Here is a 25,883-nt window from a genome sequence, read left to right as displayed (position 1 = left end):
TTAATATAAAGAATATTACAAGAGATAAGGAAGGACACTACATAATCACTAAGGGATCGTTCCAAGAGGAAGACATAAAAATAATAAATATCTATGCACCCAACACAGGAGAACCTCAATACATAAGACAAACACTAACAGACATAAAAGGAGAAACTGACAATAACACAGTAATAGCAGGAGATTTTAACATCCCACTCACACCAATGGACAGATCATCAAAACAGAAAGTTAATAAGGAAACACAAGTCTTAAACAATACATTAGATGAGACGGATCTCCTTGATATCTTCAGGACGTTCTATCCATATGCAGAAGAATACACCTTCTTCTCAAGTGCACATGGAACATTCTCCAGGATAGACCACATCTTGGGTCACAAATCAAGCCTCAGTAAATTAAAGAAAACTGAAATGATATCAAGCATCTTCTCCGACCACACACTATGAGACTAGATAGCAATTACAAGAAAATAACTGTAAGAAACACAAACACATGGAGATTAACCAACACATTTCTAAATAGCCAACAGGTTACTGAAGAAATCAAAAGGGAAAGCAGAAAATTTCTAGAAACAAATGACAATGAAAACACGACAACTCAAAACCTATGGCATGCAGCAAAAGCCGTTTTAAGAGGGAAGTTTACAGCAATACAATCCTACCTCAAGAAACAAGAAAAATATTGAATAGACAACCTAACTCCACAGCTAAAACAACTGGAAAAAGAAGAACAAAAATCCCCAAAATTACTAGAAGGAAAGAAATCATAAGATCCGAGCAGAAATAAATGAAAAAAGAAAAAAAGAGTAAAGATTAATAAAACTAAAAGCTGGTTTTTTAAGAAGATAAAATTGACAAGCCTTTAGCCAGACTCATCAAGAAAAAAAGACAGAAGAATCAAATCAACAAAATTACAAATGAAAAAGGAGAGATTACAACAGACAATGCAGAAATACAAAGGATTATGAGAAACTAATCGACTATATGGCAATGAAATGGATAACCTGGAAGTAAAGGACAGATTCTTAGAAAAGTACAATCTTCCAAGACTGAACCAGGAAGAAATAGAAATTATGAACAACCCAATTACAAGCACTGAAATTGAAGCTGTGATCAAAAATCTCCCAAATACAAAAGCCCAGGACCAGAAGGCCTCACAGGAGAATTTGATCAAACATTTAGAGAAGAGCTAATGTCCATCCTTCTAAAACTGTTTCAGAAAAATTTCAGAGGAAGGAACACTTCCAAACTCATTCTACGAGGCCATCACCCTGATACCAAAAAACCAGGCAAAGACAAAGCAAAATAAGAAAACTACAGGCAATATCACTGATGAACATAGATGCAAAAAAATCCTCAACAAAATTTTAGCAAACAGAAATCAGCGACACATCAAAAAGCTCATAAACCATGATCAAGTTGGGTTTATTCCAGGAATGCAAGGATTCTTCAATATACACAAATCAATCAATGTAATACACCTTATTAACAAATTGAAAGATAAAAACTATATAAGAATCTCAATAGATGCAGAAAAAGCCTTTGACAAAATTCAGTACCCATTTATGATTAAAACTCTTCAAAAAATGGGGCCCAGAAGGAACCTAGTTCAACATTGTAAAGGCCATAGATGATAAGCCTACAGCAAACATTATTCTCAATGGTGAAAAACTGAAAGCATTCCCCCTAAGTTCAGGAACAAGACAAGGGTGTCCACCTTCACCACTACTATTCAACATAGTTCCGGAAGTCCTAGCTACAGCAATCAGAGAAGAAAAAGAAATAAAAGGAATCCAGATTGGAAAAGTAAAGCTCTCACAGTTTGCAGATGACATGATACTGTACATAGAAAACCCTAAAGATAGTATCAGAAAATTACTAGAGCTAATCAGTGAATCTAGCAAAGTTGCAGGATACAAAATCAATACACAGAAATTACTTGCATTTCTATATAATAACAATGAAAAATCAGAAAGAGAAATTAAGGAATGAATCTCATTCACCACTGCAACAAAAAGAATTAAATATCTAGGAATAAACCTAAGGAGACAAAAGAACTGTACACAGAAAACTATAAAACACTGATGAAAGAAATCAAAGATAACATAAACAGAGAGATATTCCACGTTCCTGGGTAGGAAGAATCAGTATTGTGAAAATGACTGTACTACCAAATGCAATCTACAGATTCAATGCAATTCCTATCAAATTACCAAACATTTTTCACAGAACTAGAACAAAAAATTTCACAATTCATATGGAAACACAAAAGACCCCAAACAGCCACAGCAGTCTTGAGAAAGAAGAATGGAGCTGAAGGAATCAACCTTCCTGACTTCAGATAATACTACAAAGCTACAGTCATCAAGACAGTACAGTACTGGCACAAAATCAGAAATACAGACCAATGGAACAAGACAGAAAGCCCAGAAATAAACCCATGCACCTATGAGCACCTTATTTTTGACAATGGAGGCAAGAATATTCAATGAAGCCAAAACAGTCTCTTCAGATAAATGGTGCTGGGAAAACTGGACAGCTACATGTAAAAGAATGAAATTAGAACACTTCCTAACACCGTACACAAAGATAAACTCAAAATGGATTAAAGAACTAAATTTAAGAACAGAAATTATAAAACTCTTAGAGGAAAACAGAGGCAGAACACTCGATGACAGAAATCAAAGCAAGATCCTCTATGACCCACCTCCTAGAGTAACGGAAATAAAAACAAAAGTAAACAAGTGGGACCTTATTAAACTTAAAAGCTTTTGCACAGCAAAGGAAACTATAAGCAAAGTGAAAAAACAACCCTCAGAATGGGAGAAAATAACAGCAAATGAAACAATTGACAAAGGGTTAATTTCCAGAATATACAAGCTCATACAACTCAATGCCAGAAAAACAAACAACCCAATCAAAAAGTGGGGAAAAGCCCTAAACAAACATTTCTCCAAAGAAGACATACAGATGGCTAACAAACACATGAAAAGATGCTCAACACTGCTCTTAACTAGAGAAATGCAATTCAAAACCACAATGAGATATCACCTCACAGGGATCAGAATGGCCCTCATCAGAAAGTCTACAAACAAGAAATGCTGGAATGGGTGTGGAGAAAAGGGAACACTCTTGCACTGTTGGTGGGAATGTACCTTGATACAGCCACTGTGGAAGACGGCATGGAGATTCCTTTAACAACTAGGAATAAAACCACCATAGGACCCAGCAATCCCACTCCTAGGCATATACCCTGAGGAAACCAACATTGAAAAAGAAATATGTACCCTACTGTTCACTGCAGCACTATTTGCAATAGCTAGAATATGGAAGAAACCTAGATGTGTCCATCGACAGATGAAGGGATAAAGAAGTTGTGGAACATATACACAATGGAATATTACTCAGCCATAAAAAGGAATGCATTTGAGTCAGTTCTGATGAGGTGGATGAACCTAGAACCTATTATACAGAGTGAAGTGAGTCAGAAAGAGAAAGATAAATATCATTCTAACTCATATATACAGAATCTAGAAAAATGGTAGTGAAGAATTTATTTACAGGGCAACAATGAAGAAACAGATATAGAGAACAGACTTATGGACATGGAGAGAGGGGAGGAAAAGGCGAGACGTATGGCAAGAGTAAGATGTAAACTTACATTACCATATGTAAAATAAATAGGCAATGGGAATTTGCTGTATGGCTCAGGAAACTCAAACAGGGGCTCTGTCTTTATCAACCTAGAGGGATGGGATGGGAAGGGAGATGGGAGGGAGGTTCAAAAGGGAGGGGATATATGTATACCTATTCATGTTGAGGTTTGACAGAAAACAACATAGTTTTGTAAAGCAATTATCCTTCAATAAAAAGCAAAAAGAAAAAAAAAAGTAAAATATATGACAATTTACCCTCCTACTGGAAATCCAACAAAATTCCTGTTCTCTACATCCTCACCAATACATCACACTTTCTCTGTACTTCCCTAATGATTAAAAGTTCTAAGAATTTTTTCATGTTTATTGCCAGTTGTATATCCCCTTTTGTAAAGTGCCCATTTTTTCTGTCTATTTGCCTATAGAGTTTTTTTAAAGGGGGGTGGTCTTCTTTTTGAATTAATATATAGATATTCCTTATGTATTCTGGATATGAGTTTTCACTTTAGTCTCTGCCTAAGAGATGACAACCATCATAACTACAAGTACTGTGTTGTTTCCATAGTATTACAGAGATCCGAAAGAGAAAGGCAAGAAGTCACAGGAAAGACTTAATTACACTCCTATTTAAAGTGTTTTGCTTGTTGATATTCAGTAACAGCAACAACAAAAAACCCAAATAAAGTAGAGGCAAAGGCAAATAGTAAAGTCAGAATTGCTACCCTTCCAGAGATCAGGAGGTTGAAAATTTGTACAGTTTATAGGATGATTGCTAGCCAGGGAAACTTTATATCAGCTATCAGAAAGAAGGCTATCTACCTGAAATAATTTGTAGGTACATATTTCAAAAACTAGTTTTTATAACTATGTTGATTAAGATGATTAAAGATGCCTGATAGAACATTAATGGTTTCTTCTATAAATGTTAATTTTTCAAAGTAGAGTTCAGATAAAACTGAACTAGCTAGCAGGTCCAAGACTAAAGATCTGGGCCCTACTGACTTGCCAGTTCCTCCTCTATCTATTAAGTAAGGCTCAAATCAAGATGGTCAAGAGAAACAGATGTGTCTGTGTTGAGAGTCAAGGTCAACCTCATCGAAAACGCATCTAATCAAGGGTAATTAAAACAATTTCTTACAAGCAAACAACAGGGCTCCATTTAGAGTAGGTTGTTGTGTCTCATGCTTTCTTCCTAAAGAAAGACAAGTCATCTAGTTACACTCTACCATGGAATTCTAAATGGAATGTGTGAAATCTATCCATGATAAACAAGAAGCTAGACCAAGATCTCCCAGCATCACATCGAGGCAATATGAAAGGCTGCAATTTGGAATTTATTCACTAGCACATTAACTTCTACCTTATTTGCTGTCATACAGAACAGGTCAATAAGTGACCTCCTTACTACCAAAGCACTTTAGGTCAGCCAAGCTTTAGCTGCAATGGGACGTCACCTTCTGAACCTAATCAAGCGGATATGCAGTTGTCCAAGCAAACTAACGGAGGAAAAAAGACATCTTTACTAGACAATAAATACAAGCATAGAATATCGGCAATTATACATTCAGACGGCAGTTTATGAAGGCTAATGAGAGATGAGTTTTCTTTAAAAAAAAAAAAAAGATAAAGAGACAGGAGTATCTTTTCAAAAATCGTAACATAATATAGAAAATCTGGTGTAACATTTACCTAAAACTCTCTTAATTTACCACACAGACATTTAGATCCTACAAACCCTACCCAAAATTTGTAATGGAGGCGAGAGACCTATGTTTTCTAATTCATGTACACTGTTACTTTGTTTTAAAAAAAAGAAGTATGCCCTCTAACTTTGCACGCTTAACTCTAAATTTCAGTAGGAGGTACAAGCTACATAACAAAGGAAAGGAAGAAACTCAGCCTGCTCCTGGGCTTGGTGGTATTTCTGGAATATTGGCTTAAGGGAGGCTTACATGACTCTACAGAACAAGGACTGAAGACAATCTCAAACATTTTGTTAGCAAATGTGCTCTCCTAAACAGAATGACAACTTGGGGAGAACAAGTCCTTGGGGAATGCTAGTTACCCAGCTTAAACCTCAGTAAAAGCAATGTCTTCCTGGTTCCTACAAGAAGTTTGCATGAATTAGAAAACAAAAGCCAGACTCCATAGCAGGGGTGGCTCAGAGGAGATGGCTGTGTGCCTTCCTGAGAACTGTGGCTGAGGGCTTTCTTCTGCTGAGTCAGTGTCTTCCACTCACCTCACCTTACCACACCTCCCACCCTTCTAAGATATCCAGATCGGTTTCAAAGCCTCTGCTGAGAGCATCAGCCTTTTGTACAAATATTAATATTTTATGCCTACCAAGGCAGCCAGCCGTGAAGAACAGTTTTTCTTCAAAATTTTGCTTTGATTCCTTGCTACTCTCAGAGCTACTGAAAGCCAGATAAGTTACACACACACCAATGGGTTTTTCAAGCCTTAGTACATTCATTAATATTTTATAGATTTAATTCCAAGGCAGCTAAACAATAGATTCTATTTAAAATGCTCTATTAAAAGAAGAAGTTCCTTTAGAAGGGCAGGTTGCGGCCTAAAATATACTTACAAAAGGAAAAGTTAACCTTAGAAGAAAGGTATCTCCACATGTTATTCAAGGTTCCTTGGTTCTTTGAGAAGGACCTTAACGAGTCCATGGGGTCTCTGAATAAGGACAGGATGAGAATGGACTACTTGTAAACAACGAAGCATTTTTAAAGCTTGCTGAGTTTATATTTAAGAAGTAATATTTAAAAAACAGGAGGCAGAGGAACGTGGAAGAAAATTACTCTGATCTGCAATAAATATCCTTTATCTTAAGGGACTGACAGATGTTAATATCCAGCAACACCATTTTGCTGGTGCTCATTATTCATCACTAGTGTCCATGCCTTTACAGCCCCATAGGCTCCTGAAAGTCTCTCTTACTGGACTGGAGATTGGAGGAAATATTTATGAAACGGGGCAGGAATCCACTTCGTTCCAAAGAAAAAAGCCAGTAAATCCATTCCTTATATTATAAACACTAATCAATTTAAAAACTGAGATCTGGAATTTTATCTGTAAGAAAGAAAACAAGCCATTGTGCGGGCAGGAACTTAAAACTAAATTTGCTGCCCAAAGAGAAGACCCACACTTTGAGAGTGATGTCTAAGTTTTATACTGTCCATACATACACAATATAAAGAGCTATGATACCTATCACATGTGTAGATGGAAGATGTCCACTGTCAGACTGAGTAATTTGCATGCTGCATGCTAAGTCGCTTCAGTTGTGTTCAAATCTGTGCGACCCTATGGACTACAGCTTGCCAGGCTACTCTGTCCATGGGATTTCCCAGGCAAGAATACTGGAGTGGGTTGCTGTGCCCCCCTCCAGTGTATCTTCCCAACCCAGGGATTGAACCCATGTCTCTTACAACTTCTGCATTCACAGGTGGGTTCTTTACCAACAGCACCACCTGGGAAGCCCCAAAGTTCATCTAAAGAGAGATCCTGGAATAATACAAAAACTACATGCTTGCATAATGTGATGCAGAACTTCAAAGCTGAGTAAGCATACTTATATTGCTATCAAGCATTCCTAATGTCATCTGTCAGTAAACAAAGGCCCTGATCACAGTGCTGAAACACAGTGCAAGAGAAGTTGTTCCAGGATCTGAGACTGGAGAAATAGGATTCATAAAGAAAAATTGTAACAATGAGTCAAGTATAAATCGATCCAGTATAAACTGAACAGACTGAGTGTTTACAGCACAGAGAGATTAAGGGAGGGCGGGGCGGGGGGGGGTGTCCTTTAAGAACTGGATTTTGAAGTCAATCTGGAAAAGGATGTCAATTTATACTTTAAATTTTTTAATAGCTTTACGAAGATGTAATTTACATACTACAATTGTATGTAATTCAACAGTTAGAAGTACATTCACAGAGTTGTGCAACCATCACCACAACCAATTTCAGAAATTTTCATCATCCCCCAAAAGAAACCCTTGCCCATTAGCAGTGACCTTCCCACCCCACCCCACCCCCACCAGTTCTCTCCAAGCTCCCTTCCCAGGCCTAGGCAACCACCAGTCTACTTTCTGTTCCTATAATTTGCCTATTCTCAACATTTCATATAAACAAAATCATACAATATATGGTCTATTATGACTGACTGCTTTCAGACTGCATTATTTTTTCAAAGTTTATCCCTTTTATAGCATGTATCAGTACTTTCCTTTCTATGGCTGAATAATATTCCCTGTATGGCTGTGACTGGCTAAAAGATGAGCAAGCAAGTTCTTTGTTGGATTCATCTTCTCTTTAAAGGCTTATGTTTTTATAGTCGTAAGTACCACTAATTCAGCAGTACTAAATATTTCACATGGATTAAACAGACAAAAAAGAATGATGAGTTCAAAAGAATTATGCAAGATTTTCATGGGTACTTTTAAAAATAACCTGACTGCAGTATTAATTCCATTTCAAAAAATAAAAGCATTCAGAGAAATTTTCTTTCTCATTTGATATGCATAACATGCCACTTTTCTTCCTTGACTTGGATACTTTACCCACTTAAGGGAAAAAAAAAAATCAGCACTTCTAGTTAAGAAGTGAAAGCATTGTAAGTGATTATGAAAAATATATTGATGTGACCAAAGCAAGATCGTCACCTTTCTTAAGTGATATCCATTCCTAGAAGTATGTGGCTTGTGAATTCTTAAGAGGGGAAAAAAATGCTTTTAAATGCTGCCATGCTTACAGCAATTTAATTAACACCCTTGAGTTAGAAAATAAAACTTATTTCTAAAGTAAAAGAAATAAACGGGTCCAATATTAAAATGTACTGACCTCAACACTGACATCTGGAAAGAACATCTCTCAGATGAGTATGTGACATATGAACATCACCAAATACATGAGAGTCAAACCAAAGGAGAAATAGCAAATAATATATATGTACTTTTTATCGAGGTAAAATTCACGTAACATAGAATCAACCATTTTAAAATGGACAATTCAATGCAGCACATTTATAATGTTGTGTGACTACCTCCTCTATTCAGGCCCAAGCCATTCTCACCAACCCATAAGGAAACTCTGTCACGTTAAGTGGCTGCTCCCCGTTTCCCCCTCCCTGCTGCCCCTGGTAATCACCAATCTGAGATCTGGATCTATGGATCTACCTAGACTGTCTATTTCACATAAACAGAATGATACAATATGTGACCTTTCATGTCTGGTTTCTTTTTGTTGTTCAGTCGCTAAGCTGTGTCTGATTCTTTGTGACCACGTGGACTGCGGTCATGAAGCACGTCAGGCTTCCCTGTCCTTCACTATCTCCTGAATTTGCTCAAACCATCTCATTTCTCTGTTGCCCCCTTCTCCTCCTGCCCTCAATCTTTCCCAGCATCAGGGGCTTTTCCAATGAGTTGTTCTTCACATCAGGTGGCCAAAGTACTGGAGCTTCGGCTTCAGCATCAGTTCTTCAAGTGAATATTCAGGGTTGATTTCCTTTAGGGTTGACTGGTTTGATTTCCTCGCAGTCCAAGGGACTCTCAAGCTACTTTCTCAAGAGTCTTCTCCAGCACTACAGTCTGAAAGCATCAATCCTTCAGCGCTCAGCCTTATTAATGGCCCAACTCTCACATCTCTTTACTTACAATAAATGTTTTTAAAGTTAACCCATGTTTCCACATGAATCTGTACTTCATTCCTTTCTATGGCTGGATGATATTCCTCTGTATGGATGTACCACGATTTGTTTATCTATTAATCCAATGATAAGACATATGGGCAGTTTCTACTTAGTGCTGCTATAAGTATGAATCTACGGGTACTTGTTTGAACACCTGTTTCAATTCTTTGAGCTATACATATCTAGTAAGAGAGTTGCTGGGTTGAATAATAAATACATCTTTGAAGAAAGGAATATTGAAACAATTAGTGATTTCTACAACTGGCCTTCATACTAGCCCGACTTTCTTCCTAATAATGGACTACTTTAAACAACAATAAAAAGTATTTAAGACCAAACTGAGTAATTAAATAGAAATACCAATTAAATTACTTGAAATATTTTTGAAAGCTATTTTTTTAAACTTTTTATTTTGTATTGGAGTATAGCCAATTAACAATGTTGTGATAGTTTCAGGTGGACAGCAAAGGGGTTCAGCCACACATATACATGTATCCATTCTCCCCCAAACTACAAAAGCTACTCCTGATTCATTCTCTCATTTTCCAAAAAGTAACGACATCTTTCTTGTGGGTGTATGAAATTGCTCTTACATTTGGATTTCTCTCTCTTGCCAAAATGAAATATTTCCTCCTTGCCTGTGCCAAAAAGATTATAGGCAGTTTAGAGGCAGTGCGTTATGGATTTTTCTTTAGAAAAATTAGTTTTCTTTTAAAATACAAAAACTTCCATGTTGTGATTAAAACATCTAATTGTTAGCAATTATACCTCAATCAGACCAACTAACATTCAATGAAAAGGTGAGCGTCTACCTTAAAATACATTTTAACACATATACACACACACACACGCACACCCCTAGCTCCTTGCCAGAAAGGTTTATCAAGTAAAATCAGCAAGATTAAACCTTCCTCAATTCACAGTGTTTGGCTAGCTCACCTAGGAAAGCCTCTTCTACCACTATAGATTTGTTGAAAGGTAATTAACCACTTTTTCCCCTAGTAAATTACATGCTGAAAAATTAAAAAAGGATAGTAGATCTCAGTTGCAAATTTGATTTTACTTATTTGCAAAGGATATACAGGTTCTCTAAACCACCACTACCCCCACACATATTCGTGGCTTCCAAGTTTACAAGGGAAAACAAAAGCAAAAAAACTTGATGTTAGCAAACTGTACTAGAATCTTATCTCTTGGATTCCAGTCTAAGGCTATTTGTACCAAGCTGTATTGTGCTCTATAAAAATCAAAAGAATGGTAATCCTCAAGTCAAATATCCTGAATTAGTAAAAATTATACATTTCAACTGCCTGCTCTAAGATATGGCAGAGGAAAAGCACACTGGGTAAGGGCCAGAAAGATTTAGTTCTGAACCTCTTAATATTTAGGTGATTTGTGACCTAACCAAGTCACATTAGAATTCTCTGGGCCTATTTCTTGAGTGGGCGGAGAGGTTATAAGGATTAAATCAGATAACTCTGTAAACTTAGTATAGTGCCTGGAACATAGCAAACTCTTAATAAATTGTAGCTGTTGTTATTAAAAGAAATGCAAAAAAAAAAAAAAAAAGAGCTGACCTGCTCCTGTTGCAGAGATTAGGTAGAAATAACTGCATGTATAAATAGCATCTCCAGAAAAATATAGAAACAGTACAAAACAGCATGGCATTGTAATGACACAAATCATGATCAGGCTTCCTGTTGGTGAAATAAAAGGCATTTTCTTCCTAAAAACCTTTTTGACTGCTTTGAACACAAGGAAAAACATAAGCTGATGCTGATTCTGGAAAAGCAGGCTAACTTTAATGGGCATTCTCTCAAACTTTAATGGGCATTTATATGACTTGGCTGCTAAGTCGGGTCCGACTCTGTGCGACCCCAGAGACAGCAGCCCACCAGGCTCCGCCATCCCTGGGATTCTCCAGGCAAGAATACTGGAGTGGGTTGCCGTTTCCTTCTCCAATGCGTGAAAGTGAAGTCGCTCAGTCGCGTCCGACTCTTAGCGACCCCATGGACTGCAGCCTACCAGGCTCCTCCGTCCATGGGATTTTCCAGGCAAGAGTACTGGAGTGGGGTGCCATTGCCTTCTCCGCATATGACTTGGAGGGCTTGTTAAAATGCAGATTTGGATTTGGTAGATTTGGGGCAGGGCCTAAGATTTTACTTTTGTAACAAGCTCTAAGGTGGTGAGGATGCTGCTGGTCTGAATATCACGCTGTGAACACCACAGGTTCACAGGATACCATATTCAAACAACCACAAAAGCCTAACCATGGTCTGAACATCATACTGGATTTCCAAATCACAGGATCAGAATGGTGCTAATACCATCCCAAATCCGCTATGATACACAGACCTGTGTTTAAGTGCTGATGGTTTCTTAAATACTCACCTAAGCCAGTTTTTCTCTTCCAGAGCACACACTGCCTCAAAATGATGCTGATGCCATTCTCCCTGCCTCACAATGAAGGTCTCAGAAAACAGAAGCACCTGTGGCTGAACGGGGAAGCAGGGGCTGCCCTAGGCAACCCTTCTGAGTCAGGGGTTCCTAGGTTTTAGCAGCAGCCCAACTCAATTTTGCCTTTAATGACTCATGCAATGGGTAAAGAGAAAAGGTATTCCTTCTACCGCCACTACTTTTTCACCCTTCACCTTTAGACATCCACCCCAAGAGAAGAGATGTGGCATCACAACTTACGCAGGAAAACGAGAAAAAGAAAACCATACCTATACCAACAGGAAGAAAGAAGTGAGAACTTTTAATGTTATTTAAAGAACGTAGTTTTTTTCTAACCCCTCCTCCTTCTAGGTTCCACCCTACTTTTTCCAGTCAATGCAAAGTTCTAGTCCTTGGGGGTATAACTGAAATTTAAAGCTTCCTTGGTATAATCAATGAAGAGTTAGGGAATCACTAATTTATATTAAAAAGATAAGCACTTAGCTATGAAAAGCATGGTTCATCCTTCTACCCTGCCACCTCTTTCACCTCCACCTTCTAAAAAAGGGCACAGCAGCAGACGTAATGCTCACTGGCTTTCAAAGAAAAATCATTAATCTTCTCCACATTACTTATCACTGCAGCTAGGATAATGTTTGCTCTAATCTAACAGATTTTCATTTCAAAACCAATTGTAAAGCTCAGCAGGGTGCTATATACAACTTTAATGAGAGCTTCTTACCCAAGACTCCTCCAATATATGCTTGTTCAAAACTGTTGAATTTTCATTGGTGGCGGTTGTTGAATGAAGCAATGGCAAGGTTAACCAAGATACAGAGTTTAAAAAATGAAACTCACTTCCTTCTGTACCTTTTCTATTCATGTAACTATAAACATTAATAAACTGGACCCAGCTGATGACAAGGTTTACGTTTACCTACAGAAGACAGCATTTATGTTTACCTTGAAGCCAGCTTTATCTAACTTCTTTATGGACCCTTGCATTACCTCCTGTGGCTGCCTACAGTTAATGCAGAACAAGGGAGCAACCCTGTAAACCTGCTGACAGCTGTTTAATGGGAGAGGTGGAAAGTAGTGGACGTATCCTGGCAGTGTGCTTAATGGATACACAAACACCACAGTCATCAGCCTGAAGTGATTCTGGCAGAAAATTAACTTGGAGATACAAAACTCATTTGGTGAGAAGACCCACAGCAATCTGGACAACATCGGACTGTATAATGGAGAAAAAGGCAAAGTAAGAAGATGTATTTTCTAAACTCCTCTTTCTGGAAGAAGCATTAATAAAATTTCTTTTTCACACGCCACCGTATAGCTTTCTCATTTTAACACACACACTTGCAACTGCCTTCTCTGTGGACATCAAATACTAGTATTTAACTACTATTTAATCAAATAGTACTATTAAATAGTATTTCACTACCATTTAATTATGCAATGGACAGAGTGTATCACTTACTACCAAAGTGTTGCTAAAGCACAGTATTTTATCAGATAACCCAGAAGATGTTTTTACCATCAACTGAATCCTATCTTTTTAATCCCCCCCCCCCACTACTACTCCATCACTGTAACACTGGGGTCAGAGAAAGGAAGAAAACTAGTATGTACTGAATCATAAATTGTGATGCCCTCCCCTAAGAATATAACATACATTATCTTCCAGTTTTCGTAACTATTCTGCTGGTAGGTACAAGCATCCTTAATTTACATATGAGACAACAGAGACTTAAGACTCATTTACCCGCCCAGTTCACAAAGCAGTCAAGTAATGGAGCTACGATTTGACTATCAATCTGCCTGAATATATACTCTATGCCATACAGGCCATCCTACAATTAAATAACAAAGGCTATTATTATAATCAAACCAAAATTGCTATTTTGATATTTATGTCTGATATGTCTTCTGTTGACAAAAATATTCAAGCATAAAAAGCAAAACCAAAACAGTAGTAAAATAAAACAGGGATCTTTCATTTTAATTTCAGGGAATGGACAGCCTTTCAGTCTGACATAAAACTCAGAAGCCATAAAAGTAAAAACTGATAATTCTGACAATAGAAAAATAAAAGCCTTCTGGACTTCCCTGGTGGTTCAGTAGTTAAGACATTGCACTTTCACTGCAGGGGGCGCAGCTCAGATCCCTGGTCAGGGAACTAAGATCCCACATGCCTCATGACCAAAAAAATTAAAAATAAAAACTTTCTGCATTTCAACACATGCCATAAATGGTTAAAATGGCAAATAACTGGGGGAAGTAACTAGCACACAGTACAGAAAAAGGCCTCATTTCCTTGATAAGGTTTCTCACAAAGGAGGACAGAAAGCCTAATAGAAAATGGACAAAGGACATAAACAGAAATGCAGACAAATCTAAATCACTCTATATGCATATAGAGAAATTTTCTACCTCAGGATATATGAATTAAAACAAAATTACAATATTTAAAAATCTACCTATCCCCTCTCTCCTGCCAAAAGAGGGGACTGAATGTACTCTCAAACACTGCTAGTTCCAGTATAATGTGCTGCAACCTCTCTGGGGAGCAATTTGGCAATATTGATATTAAAAGGGCACATACCCTCTGACCTATATTCTATTTCTTGTAGTTCACCTTAGAAAGATAATAACTTCACTTATGCAAAGTGCCCAATGCACACAGGTAATGATGAGACACTGTTTTAGTAAAAAACAGGGGTATCTAAACATCCAGCCACAGAGAACTGGTTGCTGCTGCTGCTGCTGCTAAGTCGCTTCAGTCGTGTCCGACTCTGTGCGACCCCATGGACGGCAGCTCACCAGGCTCCGCCGTCCCTAGGATTCTCTAGGCAAGAATACTGGAGTGGGTTGCCATTTCCTTCTCCAGTGCATGAAAGGGAAAAGTGAAAGTGAAGTCGCTCAGTCGTGTCCGACTCGTAGCGACCCCATGGACTGTAGCCTACCAGGCTCCTCTATCCATGGGATTTTCCAGGCAAGAGTACTGGAGTGGGGTGCCATTGCCTTCTCCAGAGAACTGGTTAAATTTATAGTATAATTATGTGGCCATTTTAATAAAAGAAGAAGAATCAATTTTAACGCTATTTGTACTGATATGAAATGACCTCTGGAATATAACTAATGGAAAGAACAATGTACAGTTGATAAGAAAACCAAAATGAGTACACATAAAGGTAGGCAGACTGTGTGGATGGGGGACAGCAAGAGATTTACTTTTTGTGATGAACTCTCTTGTACCTTAAAAATTTTGGCAGAATTTGTGTATACTTTCTGTGCAAAAGTAAAGTGGCACTTATATTTTTAAAATTTGAACTATATTTGAAAAGATAGTGAAAAAAAGAAAAACTATGAGATAGATTAATTGTAGCCATTTATGATGTGCTTCAACATTTCATTTCCAGCTTTATGCAGATAGAATTGATATATTAACACTGTAAGTTCAAGCTGTACATTGTGTTAGCTTGATACATTTATAAATTGCAAAATGATTACCCCCACAGCATTAGCCAACCCCTCCCTCTTGTCTTATAATTACCACTGCTTTTGTGCATGTTTGATGAGATTTTTTAAGATCTTCTCTCTTAGCAACATTCAAGTATGTAACACAGTATTATTAGCTATAATCATCACAGTGTCCAGTAGATCTCCAGAACTTATTAATCCTATCCCTGGGTTCGTACCCTTTGACCAGTATCTTCTCACTTCTCTCACTCCACAGCCCCCGGTAAGCACCACTCTAACTCTCCGTCTCTCTGGGTTTGGTATTTTTAGATTACACAGAGGTGACATCATACATTACTTGTCTTTCTCCATCTGACTCATTTCACTCAGCAAGCTATAGTATTTTAATGTGCTTTGTATTTTATTTCAAAGTGCAAACAACTAAAATACTTTCTTCATTTAGTTATGTGAGAAGATATTAAAAGAATATGTAATGGCAGTAGATCCCTTTTATAACAAAGATTAGAGATGACAAGGCTAAGACCACCTTATAGACTGTTACACTATGTTTTTATTATTTAGGAGACAGGTTACAAGTGACATTACCTAACCCACCTTATTTTGAAAGCCACATAAAAACATGCTAAATTCATAGTCTACTGGGATAACTGGCTCTTCAGCTGTGAATAAATCCACCAAGGACTGTAAAAGAGAGCTGATTCTAAAAAGCCTGTGAAAGCTGGGGAAGTGGGAGAGGGGATAAATAATTATAATTAGTTTTTCAGGAAACTAAGAATAGCACAGTTTTGAGAATAAAGGGAGACATGGGAGGACAGGCCAAAACCCAAATTCCAAGATCCAAGAATGCAGACATGAATATTATTTTCTGTTGTTTAAGAAAATACTCAGTTAACACCTATTTCAGAAAAGAAACAGCACAGATGGGGGGTGGGGGGGGGGTGCGCAGGCGGGGAGCGAAATTGGAAAAAAAAAAATCAACCAAAGAAACTAACTACTTAGAAGATAGAATGTGCAACTAGAAATGTTTGGTTCTTCTTCTATGAAAGAGGGGGCATCCCTCTTTGTGTGTGTGTGTTAGTCACTCAGTCACATCCGACTCTTTGCGACCTCACGAACTGTAGCCCGCCAGGCTTCTCTGTCCATGGAATTCTCCAGGCAAGAATACTGGAGTGGATTGCCATTCCCTTCTCCAGAGCAATTTCCCAACCCAGGGATCGAACCCTGGTCTCCTGCATCACAGGCAGATTCTTTACCGTTTGAGCTACAAGGAAGGCGATTTATTTATTTGGCTGCAGTTGTGTCATGCGGGGTCTCCAGCTGTGGCACGTGGCCTCAATAGCCCAGAGGCATGTGATCTTAGTCTCCCCACCAGGGACTGAACCTGTGTTCCCTACACTTCAAGGCGGATTCTTAACCATTGGGACCACCAGGGAAGTCCCTTGTACCTCTCTGGTGAGACACAAACACCGTATCTTTCCCGACCCCAACACCAGCTTTTCAAGTATCAAACACAGAAATTCTAAAATGCATATTTACCATGACAGTATCGTTTACTTTGCAGTTTAGTATTCACAAAATGAAAAGACAGGCTCTGCTAAAATGCCTTCAGAAAAAAAAATATGAACAGTAGTTGAGTGGAACTAAGCCGATCAAGCTTTCAGACTTTATTTTAAAAACACTGAGCTACCTCAGGAATGCATGGCTCACTGGGCACACTAATAACTAGCTTCAAATACCAGTTGAAGTCACTGTGGAATGCAAAGGCGGTCCTTCTAACTGAGTGCCAAACAGTCCCTACCCAGATCTCCCAGTGTCTCTTCCTCCTGTGCTATACTCCAAAGCTTCCTGCCTCTCTGTGAATTGAGAGCTACCTTTCGGGTTGGTGTTTCTACAAGTGATCAATCATTGGGAAGAAGCTGGATGAGGAAGTTGATCCATTTCCCCAACATGGCTGGACTCATAAAACCATTCCCTCACTCCTTTGGCTTTGAGCACCTGTCACACACCCTCGACTCTAAAATGCCTATAATGCCTATAATCCTTTCACTAGGGGGTCATTTAAGGTGATATACTCTCAGATATGACAACACTCCCACCTACCTCTCAATTTGATGAGTTTGACAGGAAGGCAAGCAACCAGGCTAGGGAAATTCAAGACATTTTTTTAAAAAAGGCTACTGTCTCTTCTACACTGACCCTCTACCCTAGGTTACAATGAGTCTGGCTTACAAGGTTTACAATGTTAGAATACAATGTTTCTAGAAGTCTCTAAAGTGAATTCTCAAAAGACAGACAAAACCATATATTAACATTCAGTTCAGTTCAGTCGTGTCCAACTCTTTGCGACCCCAAGGACTGCAGCACACCACGCCTCCCTGTCCATCACCAACTTCCAAACTTCCAGAGTTTACTCAAACTCATGTCTATTGAGTCAGTGATGCCATCCAACAATTTCATCCTCTGTCTTCCCCTTCTCCTCCTGCCTTCAATCTTTCCCAGTATCAGGGTCTTCTCCAATAAGTCAGTTCTTCGCATCAGGTGGCCAAAGTACTGGAGTTTCAGCTTCAGCATCAGTCCTTCCAATGAATATTCAGGACTGATCTCCTTTAGGATGGACTGGTTGGATCTCCTTGCAGTCCAAGGGACTCTCAAGAGTCTTCTCCAACACCACAGTTCAAAAGCATCAATTCTTCGTTGCTCAGCTTTCTTTATAGTCCAACTCTCACATCCATACATGACTACTGGAAAAACCATAGCTTTGACTAGACGGACCTTTGTTGACAAAATATATTAACATTAATCCTATACTTAAAAAAAAAAAATCACCAAAAATATCATCTTCACATAAATTTTTTTCAGCCCATGAAACATCATTTCATCTGCTGTGCTTTTTAAATGCAGCCCTATCTGTTTTTATTCATAACTCTCATTAGAGAAATCCATTAAGAATAGAGATTTCCGTTACTGAAAAATTACAAGTAGTTGACCTATTTTTAAGGAGCTTTTTCCTTTAAAAAGCAAGGCTACACAAGAGAAAGCACAATAACAAAGTTAACCTCAACAATCGTTACAACTAAGTTTATAGGCAGAACTCAGTGTAGAAACACAACTTTAACATGGTCTCTAGGTTTGGGCATGGATTTTGTATTTAGAAACTCTTAATTACACACTACCATACAGAAAACAAGCAATACTGTGTATGTAACACTTTGTCTCCACATCACCATTAATCTCAACTAAAGAACTGCTCCTTGAAATCAGGATGATTTAATCTAGGGGGTTAAAGACAAAATGCAGCAATCATATATTGAGTGCTTACTATCTGTCACAAATCTTTTTTTCTTTTTCAAGTCTCACAACCTACCCCTAGAAGGTAAGTTTGACTACCACTACTCATACGAGCACACTGAAGCCCAAAGTCAAGACTGCTGAGTGCATAAAATGGGGTTCTAATCCAGATATATATGACTCCAAAATCTAAATTCTGAAGCACTGCCTTTAAGTCTCAGGGTTACATGCAATAAGGGGTCTGCCGTTCTACATTACTACTGATTACTGAATTTGTGGCACCTTATAAATACACTACTCTGAATGTAACTGATCACGCTTTACAAGTATGCAGAAAGTTATAGGGAATAACATGAACTGTTTTCTAGCTTTGCCCAATTTAACATTTCACTGTATTTGCTTCACAGATTTTAAAAAGAAAGAAAACATTGTAGGTTGAAGGTGAAGGTCTGAGGTTACTTCTCCTTCACTTTCATTCCCTTCTTTCTTTCCCAGAAGTAACCACTCTCCGAAATTTGGCTCAGAACTTGGTTTTCCCAGGCATGTTTTTATACTATTTCTACAAACAAATATCCATTAAAATGCATGATTTTTGATGTTTTTAAACTTTATATAAGGGTCACATATATATATATATATGTATATGTATGTATGTATGTATGACTCAGAAATTTGCTTTTCTACTCAGCTATGTTTTTGAGACCTATCTGACTGAAAGCTGCATAGTATTCTAGCGTGTGAACAAACCACAATTAATGTATTCATCTGATGCTGGACAGTTAGCTTATACCTAATTTTTCTGCTAACACAAACACTTGTTGTACCATCTCCTTTGTACAAGCATTACAGTGTATCCAGGGTATAGACACAGAAGTAGAATTGCCAGTCCAAAGAGCATGTTGCCTTTACCAAATATTGTCAGACTGCTCATCAAAGACTGCTCATCCTTGCCAACACTTCATACTGCTAGACATTTAAATTTCTGCCAATAATAAAGGTATGAAATTATCTCATTTTTATTTTAATTTGATTAGTAATGAGATTGAGTATGTTTGCATAATTACTAGCCACAATTTTTTCTAAAAAAGAAATAACAGCACAGTTAATTAAGCATCAAGGGCAAAGATGCAATGTAAGGAGGATATAACATAAAAGTAGATATTCAATATTGAATTCTAGGTAATAAAGAGAAACAGTTTTACACACACACTCACGCACACACACACACAAAATGCACACACATACACACACACACACTTCCCTTTCCCTGAGGTTTTAATAAAATATGTTTTCATCTGTCAGTCTTGTATTTATAAAAAGCAGAAGGATAAATTAAATGGTCAAAGGTATTTTCCAATTAAAAATGTAATCCAAAATACAGTCAAAGCCTTTTACAGGAAAATCATATACCTCCATGTGTGAATGAATGAATGAATCGACAACACAGTAACTAGCAAATGGGTCTGTGTTTAGAAAACCTAAATAATTATTTTCTGAATTTGAAGAACTGTACCTATATCACCTTTAGGCATCCTTAGAAGAAACAGTATTTTGTGCCAAAAGAGACAAAAAGAAGCGGGTTGATGCTTAACTAAATACCACCTTCTGGGGGGCGCAGGGGTCTCCCTTTAGAAAAAGGGCTTCAGGAGGAAGAGAATTTCAGATAAATGACAATGTGAGTGAAATGAGATGACTGAAGCTAAGATGCATTCTGCCATTTGCGCTTTTTAAATTAAAAACAAAAATCTCTCAATATTTTACCAATTAGAGATCAAAGTTAACAGACTTTTTTTTTCCAAATTTTTCAACAAAACTTTTAAATAGTTTTACAAACTTTTACAGAAATCATGTAAGACTAATACAAAAAATTCCCATAGACCCTTTACAAGACTCAACAATGGTTTACATTTTGCCCAATTTGCCTTATCATTCATTTTCCTCTGAATATTTTGGGAACAATATGGGAGTAAATTGAAACAATATACAAAATACAAAAAGAAAACAAAATCCTCTTTTAGCAGTAAATATCTAGATATTAAGCCTATCTGCTATTTATAGGTCTTAAGCGGCCAAAACACCTTGCACCTGACTCAGGAAAGATTTTCCTACAAGAAGCAACGGTTTAAATGGCATGAGTTTAACTTCACCTATGCATTATAGGTTTAAAAGGGTAGTGGTTCATAAGTCCTGCTCTAGATTAAAATCAGTGGAGATTTTTACAAAATACTGATGCCTGCTCCCATCCCAAACACTTTTACTTATTAATTGGTATGGGGGAGTGACTTAGGCACTGGGATTGTTAAAACTACCTGGATATTTGAAATGTGCAACAAAGTTCTGAAATCAGTTTGACAGATTAGGCATCTACACACTATTTGAAATACTGGTTCCAGGAAAATACATTACAGTTCCAAGAAACTGGTGAAATAAACAAGGAAAATATAATCAAATTTCAAAGAGAGGCAGGCAGATGGTTTCAGGCAAATACTTCTAATTGTGTACTCTGTATGTGCTGTTTTGGAGCTGCAGGATACAAAAAGGCACAGCAAAGGAACAGGCAACACACACAATAAAGACAGCAGAAGGCAGTAAGTACCATACTAAAAACACTTTAAGACTAACAGGAACACAGACCATATTTACTTCAAAATTTCACAGGCATGGTGAATGGTCCAGAAAGAGAGTGATATTTGAGATGGTAATTAAAGGATGAAGAGGAGTTTACTGAGAAGACTGAAGTAGAAGTGGAATAACATTTTTGGAAACAGAATCAGCAAGAACTCTGTGCTACAGAAATGTTAGCAAATGATCAATGTTCCATTAAAACCCCAAAGGAGCTTTAGAAGCCTGTACCTAGGAATCAAGGCAACTCAAATCTGTATTTTAAGGATTAGGGATGATGTATTTAACAGTACCTGGCATAAAGAAGTGATCAGTAAGGAGTTTTCCTGTCCCTGAATCTCCCTTTTTATTTCTCTGGTTTGAAACACAAAAAGTTAACTGAATAAAATTCAGTAAAAATACAGAAAAGTATAATTATGAAAATAAAGCCATCCATAATCATACTACCCAGACCACCAATGTTATTTCAAGTTACTCCTTACTAAACTTGTTCATCGACCCAGATATTTTACTCTTCAATACGGAAAAGAATTCTACAAAAAACGGCGAGTCCCTCAGCCATCATCCTTTCTGGTGAACAACTGCAGTATGGCCATAGCAGCCACTAGAGGGTGGCCAAGGCTGATGTATCCCTCACCCTCCCCTACTCTCTTCAAAGGCCTTTAATTGACATTCAGGTTAAGATTTCTGGACCCTATCACCTCATTACATAAAGATTAAAAAGTGGTTTCAAACAGAAAGAAGAGACTCCCTCGGGGCAATCAACAGTTGGGATATCAAATTTGACTGCTCAGATATTTGACCAAATGCCTCCCTGACTTCTTGGGAACAAGATACAGTTTCTCCAGCAGGGATGAGAGTATTGGGATCACCCAGCACGCAGCGGCGTTCCACCACTGCCTCTCCCAGCCCAACCTCGACTGAAAATGCGTATCAGGCTGAAAACCTCAATTCTGAACACTTCTACAGAATCTCCCTCAAAGTCAAAACTCAGATGTCAAAACTGGGTATACCCTTCTCTTTTTAAATTCTCATATTACTGTTTCACCAAGAAAAAAAAAAGAATGATGTTTATGAAATACAGCTATGTATCCTTTAGTTACCTGAGCAAATGGCTAAAATCATTTTGAAGATTTACATAGTTTTATTTCTCCAGAATCCTAATTGATAAGGTACACTCACAAGGAATTACAGTATTTGATCATATTTTAAATACAACAGATTTCTAGACAACCAGAAAATTAATATAAAATAACTGTGCTGCTGATTGTGAAGAATCAATTTCTACTCTGTGAACATAACGATTACAAAGCAAAATGGTAACAGAATCTGGAGAAAATAAAAACACGCAAAACGCCTTTCTGTTTGGTGGTTTATACACAAGCACCACAAGGGACATATCTACCTCCTTTAAAAACAAAGTTTCAGGAAATGCAAATTAAAACCATAGTGAGATATTACCACACACTCACTGGAATGGCTACAATTTGAAATGATTGACGATACCAAGTGTTGACATGGAAGTGGAGAAACTGGAACAGTCATACATTTCACTCGTGGGAATATAAAGTGGTATAGCCACTTTGGAAGACAATTTACCAGTTTCTTACACAGTTACCATACACTTGCTATATTTCATCATACATACAGAATAAAAAAGCAGAGACACCATTTTGCCAACAAAGGTCCGTCTAGTCAAAGCTATGGCTTTTCCAGTAGTCATGTATGGATGTGAGAGTTGGACTATAAAGAAAGCTGAGCAAAGAAGAATTGATGCTTTTGAACTGTGGTGTTGGAGAAGACTCTTGAGAGTCCCTTGGACAGCAAGGAGATCAAATCAGTCCATCCTAAAGGAGATCAGTCCTGAATATTCATTGGAAGGACTGATGCTGAAGCTGAAACTCCAATACTTTGGCCACCTGATGTGAAGAGCTGACTCACTGGAAAAGACCCTGATGCTGGGAAAGATAGAGGGCAGGAGGAGAAGGGGAAGACAGAGGATGAGATGGTTGGATGGCATCACCGACTCAATGGACATGAGTTTGAGCAAGCTCCAGGAGATGATGAAGGATGGGAAGCCTGGCATGCTGGAGTCCATGGGGTTGCAAAGAGTCGGACACGACTGAGCAACTGAACATACAAACAATCCACTCATTCCATCCCTTGGGCCTGCCCAGCAGCACAGCATGAGAAACACCAAAATGACCTGTCTCCTATATCCTTATCATGGTGCCTAAAACCTTCACTACTAGACTCACACTTTTGTGGAGTTACTAAAAAGGTGTTTAAAAGTCTGCAACTATTGTACAAAATATATAGTTAAGGATCCATATTAAGTATGATCAAATCAATATAGATTATGGGTACTGAATTTCTTTTGAGGGAGATGAAAATATCCTAAAATTAGATTGTGGTGATGGTTGCACAACTCTTGTGAATATGCTAAACACAACTTAATTGTAAACTTTAAATGGGTGAATTTATGGCATGTGAATTATATCTCAATAAAGCTATTTTTAAAAAATCAACATAGTTTATCATGTTAGTTTAGAAATCCAACACTAGAAACAGAAAATTCTTAATGCAGCATGAAGGAATGGGTTGATGATGGGAAACAGACAGGTGTCAGAGGGGGAGCCTCAGCATGCCCTGGGAGAGGAACATGGATGGGCAGAGGAAAGCGCACACAGCGGCTCAGCTCTGCAAGAGTGGGCCTCAGGAAGGAATGCTGAAAGACGCCTAAAGGCACTCCAGGGCTGGCCCTGAACATCTGTTGCCCTTAATAGAAACTTGTTGTTTTTCTACAAACTAACAGTTATGTTGGGTTTGTTGGGTTTTTCTTTTTTCCCCCCTCTCCTTTCCAAATTCACAATTATCAAGTTTTTTTAAATCATCTACTAAAGTATCTTACCTAATTTATTTCTTCACCTTTACAACCACCCTAAAAAATTAGATGGATAATCACAGAATATTGAGACCTTTTAAGTTAAATAACACATTGTCTATTTTCCTATTTCCACATTAAGAGGAAATTTATGCACAGAAAAAGTGACTCACCCAAGGTTACCAAGCTAAAATGGAGAAAAAACAGACTTCTAATCCAATGCTGATTTTACATACAGCATGCCTCACCTAGGTTAGAAGTTCACAAAGAGTCAGGACTTCTGAGTGGTCCCGTGGCTAGGACTCCTTGTTCTCAGTGCAGGAGGCCCAGGTCCGTTCCCTGCTCAGGGAACTAGATCCTACATGCTGCAACCAAGAGCCTGTGTGCCACAACTAAGACCCTGAGCAGCCAAATAAATAAACAAACATTGTTTTTAAAAAGAAGTTCACAGAGGGTATAACTGTTTCTTAAAAATCATATAATCATGTTCCTATGTATAAAATTCCTTATGCATATGGAAAATGGTTTTCTAATTACCCCAGTGAAAGTGCAAGTTGATCAGCCGTGTCTGACTCTTTGCATCCCCATGGACTATACAGTCCATGGAATTTTTTTCCACGACATTCCATGGAATTCTCAAGGCCAGAATACTGGAGTGGGTAGCCTTTCCCTTCTTCAAGGGATCTTCCCGATCCAGGGATCAAACCCAGGTCTCCCGCATTGCAAGTGGATTCTTTCTTTACCAGCTGAGCCACCAGGGAAACCCAAGAATACTGGAGTGGGTTGCCTATCCCTTCTCCAGAGGATCTTCCTGATCCAGGAATTGAACCAGGGTCTCCTGCATTGCAGGCAGATTCTTTACCAACTGGCTATCAAAGAACTATAAAAGAGCCAAATACAATTATGTGGTGGTGGTTTAATCGCTAAGTCTTGCGACCCCCATGAACGGTAGCCCACCAGGCTCCTCTGTTCATGGGATTTCCCAGGCAAGAATATTCAAGTAGGTCGTCATTTCCTCCTCCAGAGTATCTTTCCAACCCAGGGACTGAACCTGAGTCTCCTGCATTGCAGGCAGATTCTTTACCCACTGAGCCACCAGGGAGGCCCTAAATACAATCAGAGGTGCACCCAATACCCTGGTAAAGAAAGGCTCCGCTATCAAGCTGCAGATTTTAGCAGAATGGAGCAATGGAGATGTTCATATTTTTTTCAGGGTTCTGAGACAATCACAAACTGTTACATGTGTAAAGCATAGCCCTATGGGAGTATCCATCTTCAAATGTGACCTTGCAATTAAGCATTCACCAGTATCTTTCATAGTCTGCATACAAAATATTTAAAGAAAAGTTCAGCTAAATTAACAAACTAAAACAGAAAAGTTAGAGCTTTTCACAATCTGTCACTACTACATTCCCACTGAAGCTCTAACAAAGGCTTGAAAAGACTAACAGCTGCAGATGAAAGCGAAAGGCATACCACTGAACCTGAATTAATCTAATCAAATGATGCTATCATATATGAACTTTAAAAATCCTGTACTGAGGCTTCAGGCTCCAAGGCAGCCTGTATCCCTCTGATGAGTTATCTGACAGAAATGAAACAGAGTAAACATTTTTTCTCCACAATATTCTTCTCCTAAATATTCTTATTTCATCAGGCAGATAAAAATAAATGAGAAGATATAAACTTTCAATTTTAAAGGTAATATTCACTGTAACCTATCGTTATTCTGGTGACTAATTACAGTTTGCAACTTAAAAGTCAGTGGTAACTACCAGTTGTAACATCTGCTCCCTTAAAATGTGTCCAGATCA

At 38.0% G+C, this 25,883-nt stretch overlaps 1 protein-coding gene and 1 long non-coding RNA gene across 3 annotated transcripts in view; one reads left to right on the top strand and one right to left on the bottom strand.

Moving 5' to 3' along the window:
* Nucleotides 1–25,883, bottom strand: part of ZFAND3 (zinc finger AN1-type containing 3) — a 318,359-nt gene that overhangs the window by 119,941 nt on the left and 172,535 nt on the right. The window lies entirely within an intron of this gene.
* LOC145518553 (uncharacterized) lies at nucleotides 16,197–24,408 on the top strand. The gene is made up of 2 exons (XR_014062968.1): nucleotides 16,197–17,709; nucleotides 23,593–24,408. It is a non-coding gene; the product is annotated as an uncharacterized LOC145518553 (long non-coding RNA).

The sequence above is a fragment of the Giraffa tippelskirchi genome, chromosome 8 (genome assembly GCF_054371585.1).
Source record: "Giraffa tippelskirchi isolate mGirTip1 chromosome 8, T2T-mGirTip1v1.2.pri, whole genome shotgun sequence".
NCBI lineage: Eukaryota > Metazoa > Chordata > Mammalia > Artiodactyla > Giraffidae > Giraffa > Giraffa tippelskirchi.
Note: the sequence above shows the minus strand (reverse complement) of the source record. Positions and strands in the feature narration are given on the sequence as shown.